We start from the raw sequence: 6,000 nt of genomic DNA, 5'->3' as shown, positions 1-6,000 counted from the left end.
TTTGTTTGTTCATTTGTTGTTTTCAGTTTTATATCCTACCTATGAGTGAAATTATATGGTTCTTGACTTTCTCCGTCTGACTTATTTCACTTAGCATGATATTCTCAAGGTCCCTCCATGTTGTTGCAAATGGCAGTATTTCATCTTTTCTATGGCTGAGTAATATTCCATTGTATATAAAGAACTCATACAACTCAACAACAACAAAACAAATAATCCAATTAAAAAATGGACAGAGGACCTGAATAGACACTTCTCACAAGAAGACCTACAAATGCCCAACAGGTATATGAAAGGATGCTCAACTTCACTAGTGATTAGGGAGATGCAAATCAAAACCACAATGAGATATCACCTCACACCTGTTAGAATAGCTATCATCAACAAGACAAGAAATAATAAGTATTAAAGAGGTTGTGGAGAAAAAGGAACCTTCATTCACTGCTGTTTGGAATGTAAATTGGTACAGCCACTATGGAAAATAGTGTGGAAGTTCCTCAAAAATTAAGAAAAGCCCTACTATATGACCCCAAATCTCTCTTTTGGGTAGCTACCCCCCAAATTTGAAAATACTTATAAAGATATGTATACCCCTATGTTCATTGAAGCATTCATAGTAGCTAATTATTGAAGTGTCTTCTGATACTTGATATAACTTCTCATTGTCTTCAGGATAAAGCCCCAAACGTCTGAGATGGCTCCAACTCCTGCTTGATTGAGCCCCTCCCTCCCTCACCAGCCTCCTCAGGCCCCTTTGCCCCTTTGTTCAATGACAGTCTTCTCCCCTAAGCCAGCAACATCCATGAGGGCAGCACGGGAATATCTTGCTCCCTGGGAATATCACCACCATTGACCTGATAACCTGCACAGAGCAGGTGCTCATTGTTTGCTAAGTCAGCAGTTCTCAACCTGTGGGTCGCGACCCCTTTGGCGGTCGAACGACCCTTTCACAGGGGTCGCCTAAGACCATCCTGCATATCAGATATTTACATTACGATTCATAACAGTAGCAACATTACAGTGATGAAGTAGCAACGAAAATAATTTTATGGTTGGGTCACAACATGAGGAACTGTATTTAAAGGGCCAGAAGGTTGAGAACCACTGACCTAGAGAGAAGCCTAAGGCATTCTAGATAATCAATAAGTGATTGTTGAATGACTAATGAGCAAAAGTGGCAGGGATGCAAGGATCATCTTGCTCATGGCAAGGCAATTAGCAGCAATAACCTACAACTCATTACTTAAAATTGTATGTACTTTTCACAAAGATTTATGAATCAACGAAATGTCACCGTTACCAATTTTCTCATTAACATAGCAGAATGTGATACTCTATGCCTCTATTATTAGCATTCTGCAAATGAGGAAGGGGAAATGCAATAAGGGACCAGAACTGCCACTTTATATGTTGCAGCTGAGCCGTCCCTGGAGGTTTCTTTCATGCTAGACTGGCTCAGAAAGAGGCCGGGAACGATCATAGCCAGTAAAAAGAAAGCAATTTCCAGTACTAAAGAATTACATTACGCAGGCCCATAAAAGTTATCTTTGCAATAATTTTCTTGGTTTCCTACTTCGTCAAAATTCAAACCTTAAGAAATGGATCAAGGAGTGTTCTGTATCATTTTGAAACCTACTTTCAATACCATTTTAAACACAAACACATATAAGTGAAGGTGCCCAATTTGGTGTGTGACTTTAAAAAAAAAAAGTATGCCACCTTATTAGGTCCTATGATTTTCAGTGCATTTATACCACACCATTCATCCAATGGAAATAAAATGGAACTTGCAACTCTGTGACAGGGATGGGCTCACAGTCTACTTTCCGTCCATTCGGGAGGAGGGGGGTACTTTTATGCTCCACCAATGAGTTCTACCTACTGCGTCGCTCTCTATTGTTTGCCTGGATCTCCAAAATGCTAACACAACAAGCTGGGAAGTAAAATAGCGAATGAACTGTTTTGTGTCATTTCATGATGAGACATGCCTTGCAGTGGGTAAGGATTGGCAATGTGGGGAGTGAGGACCTGAGGTGGGCAGGTGGATCAGGAACCATTTACTGCTCGCCACAGTGGGAAGGAAATGAGAAATCAGTGTTCCCAAGAGCGAGTTGAGAAGAAATCAGCTACTAGATGTCACATCAGAGTAGGCAAGACATAGAGGAAGACAGTCTAGTAAGGAAGTCGGTGGTTAAGAAGCAAGAAGACATTGGGGATCAAGGATCCACAAAGATTGATAAGTAAAAGGACAAGTAAGCCATGTCAAGACTGACATCACTAATTAGAATGTCAGTTGGTTAGAGCTCAGCCTTTACTTCCTGCCATTCTCTACAAGTTTAGGAATTATAGGGGATGGGTGCTAATAAAACTCAGTGTTCACTTAGCACTGTACTCTCCCCCAGCTTGGGCAGGATTCAAGATGGCAGACAGCCTTCATTGGGAAAGGGGACTTGGGTGGCTTTATTCCTCCTCTTCTTGCTCACTTCTGTGTTTGCTGTCTCTTCTATTCTCTTCGATATTGCTGTGGGAAAGGGGGAACGAGGGAAGAGAATAGGCTCATTTTGACCTAAGCTGGATGGTTTCATGCCCTTTATCTGGCAGCCTATGAAAAGGTAGACCTGGAAGATGATTTCATTGGTGACTTCTGTGGGCTCCTGGAGAGTTCTGTTCTTCTGATGACCCAACAAGATAGATATTCTAAGTCAGGGGTCCTGAAACTTTTTAAACAGGGGGCCAGTTCACTGTCCCTCAGACCGTTGGAGGGCCGGACTATAGTTTAAAAAAAAACTATGAACAAATTCCTATGCACACTGCACATATCTTATTTTGAAGTAAAAAAACAAAACGGGAACAAATACAATATTTGTATTTGCATGTGGCCCGCGGGCCGTAGTTTGAGGACCCCTGATATAGGGTAATATGTTGTGTTGTCTCAGAATGCTTACTCACATGTCAGTTATTTGATCCCTATAATAAACCTGTGAGGAGGGCAGCACAGGCCAAGTTACTGAGATTTGGAGAGGGCAGATGACTTGCTCATAGTCAAAGGACAATAAATAGTAGAGCTGGTGATAGAACTTAGGTCTGCAGATATCATAGCTTTATTCATTCTATAGTGCACTCTGTCTCCAAGAAAAAGGAGTGTTATGTTTTCAGCAGTAGACAGCTGGATGAAAATTTTTTTTCTTTCTTCTTGGTATATGCTTTGTGGGAGCTTCACCCAGACACCGACAAAACATAGGCTTTCCTATGTTTTTGAGTAACATGTGGACTACTAGTAATGCCTAGTATGATTTGAGAAACTGTGGTCTGTATGCTAAAGTATATGTGAGAGTATACGTAACTATGTTTTAATTCTTTCTCCCCCCCCACTTAGGTGGTTCTCACTTGGACAATTTGAGGCCAAATGGGAAAGGCCTGTTTGTGGACCAGAGCTCCCGGGGTCAGGATAAACCAGAAAACTTGCTCACAAGGTAATCAGCTCTCCCTTCACTGCTACCTCTTAGGACTGAGGTTTTCTTCATTATAGAACTGAAACCATTCCTGTGAATGAGGTAAGTTGTCCCAGGGTAGCTGGCCTAAGAAATGTAGGATATTTGTTGAGCACTTACTGTGTATGCCACATAGTTACCCAAGTTATCTTATTTTAACCTGAGAAGTAGGTACTATTATTTTTCTGTCTTACAGCTAAGGGAACAGGTGAGAAGAGAGGTTGTAAAACTCACCCAAGATCTAGAACTAGCAAGTGGCAGATCTAGGATTTGAAACTGGCATCTAAATCTATCTTAGAAATGCAGATCAGAAACATTTTGATTTCTCCCTCCCATTCTTTCGAGACTTTGCTGACGCTGAAGAGTCTTCTTTTTCCCATTTTTCTTTACCCCTTTCTTTTTTTCTGATGTGCTGTTATATTTAGTATGTACTCTAGCGCACCCTACTGATCATGGCCAGAGTCTTCTGGTCAAGATAAAACTGCTTTATTGTGTCAGTATTTTAATTTTGCACTTAAGCTGCAATGAACAGATCCTGAACTTTAAGTGAACCCAGGTCTGTCATTCTCAATTCACCTTTGAGCCTTCTTGGTACACACAGATACATTTTTACATAGCCTTAATTAATACAGGGTGGGGCAAAAGTAGGTTTACAGTTGTTCCTATGGAAAATAATACAATGATTAATAAATGATAATACAATGTGTACTCACAACTGTAAACCTACTTTTACCCCACCTATGTACATGATGACAAGAGTAATAGCAAACACTTAAGTGGCATTTATTTAGTGTCAGAAACTACTTCAAGTGCTTTCTAGATCTTAATTCATTAAGTGATTTTCAAAAAAAGTTTCTGGAGCTATTATTATGATTCTGTTAGATAAGTGTCAAATTTTGTTTAATTTTAAAGTTAGCATTTGAATAATTTTTAATATGACTAAAACTACATAAATCGAACCCGCAACCCAGGGATGTACCCTGACCGGGAGTTGAACCCACAGCCTTTTGGTGCATGGGATGGTGCTCCAACCAACTGAGCCACACTGGCCAAGGCTGGATTGTTTCACAGTCTTGTTATGTGAGGCACTCTTTCACATCCAGCTGCGTGAATCATTAATGATGCTGGGTCTCATTGTTTCCCATTTGAAAAATGAAGGCATTAGATTACAATATCTTCAAGGTCCCCTTCTGGTCTGAGATTCTATGAATGTATTTTCAGAAACCCTCTGGACCAATGTACTATGTAGTCAACAACATGTATGTTTACTTAATTCCACATAGAAGTCGTATTGTTTTAGCAAATAAGTTTTACTTTAGCCTCCTTTTGCCTTCTGTGACTCAGATGTTTGTGTGTGGAAACTTCTAGCTTTATGTTTATGTCATGAAGGACTCATCAAAATATGATAATTTTTTTTGTCTGTTTTTCTAGACAGACTAAATCCAAGTTGGAAATTACCGACATGGTTCGCTCTTCCACTATCACAGTCTCAGACAAGGCTCATATTTTGTCGATGCAGAAGTTCGGACTGCGAGAAACACTGGTGAAATCATATCTGATGCAGAAAGAGGAGGATTATACCTATATCCAGAACTTCAGGTAGCTAACCGGCTCTTAGACTGTTTCCAAAGGAAAATGATCATTCAACTAGCACTTACCTCCACCCCCAGTACCCTGGATTTGAAAGCAAATCCTACTACAGATCTCTCCCTTCATTTTCTAAAATGAGTGATTCCATTCATTCTTCATTAGCAGGCGTTTATTCTGTGCCTTTTCGGCCGGGCACTCTGGTGGGTGTGGTACAGTGGGAGTGACAGAGCTTGCACATAGTTACAGCAATATTTGAAGAGCTATATGGATACAAAAAAAGGAACGTAGCCTACCCTTGGTCGTTCTGGGCCTTTGAAGAAAGTCATTTAAATTGAAGTTAGTAAATTGAAGTTAGTGTTTGGTAATCTTTTTAGACAGGGTTACTGAAAGTTGAATGAATCAAGGTTGCATGATTCTGCTAGATCTTTTTAAATTATTGCACTGTGACCATAAGACAAAGTAACATTGCTTCTAGGGATAGAAATAGTCCAGTGATGGCGAACCTATGACATGCGTGTCAGAGGTGACACGCGAACTCATTTTTTGGTTGATTTTTCTTTGTTAAGTGGCATTTAAATATATAAAATAAATATCAAAAATATAAGTCTTTGTTTTACTATGGTTGCAAATATCAAAAAATTTCTATATGTGACACGGCACCAGAGTTAAGTTAGGGTATTTCAAAATGCTGGCACGCTGAGCTCAAAAGGTTCGCCATCACTGAATAGTCAATTATGATGAGTACTGCTGTCGCTTTCCTTCTGAAAGTAATTACCAAGGTATTTTTCATTTCCAAAGCATATGCAGGGTAAAGAATTATCTTGTGGATTCTAGTTCTCTAAGGCTGTCAGAGCTAAGTAGGAATATTCAGAGTAGGCCTGCGCTGTTTGAAGTGATCACACAAGCAACAGATATCACA

At 39.9% G+C, this 6,000-nt stretch overlaps 1 protein-coding gene across 1 annotated transcript in view; it reads left to right on the top strand.

The window, feature by feature from the left end:
* Positions 1-6,000, top strand: part of INPP5B (inositol polyphosphate-5-phosphatase B) — a 78,873-nt gene that overhangs the window by 54,569 nt on the left and 18,304 nt on the right. The gene's annotated exons all lie outside the window — the stretch shown is intronic.

The sequence above is a fragment of the Myotis brandtii genome, unplaced genomic scaffold (genome assembly GCF_000412655.1).
Source record: "Myotis brandtii unplaced genomic scaffold, ASM41265v1 scaffold274, whole genome shotgun sequence".
Lineage (NCBI taxonomy): Eukaryota > Metazoa > Chordata > Mammalia > Chiroptera > Vespertilionidae > Myotis > Myotis brandtii.
The sequence above is the reverse complement of the archived record's forward strand: the minus strand, read 5'-3'. Positions and strand labels throughout refer to the sequence as shown.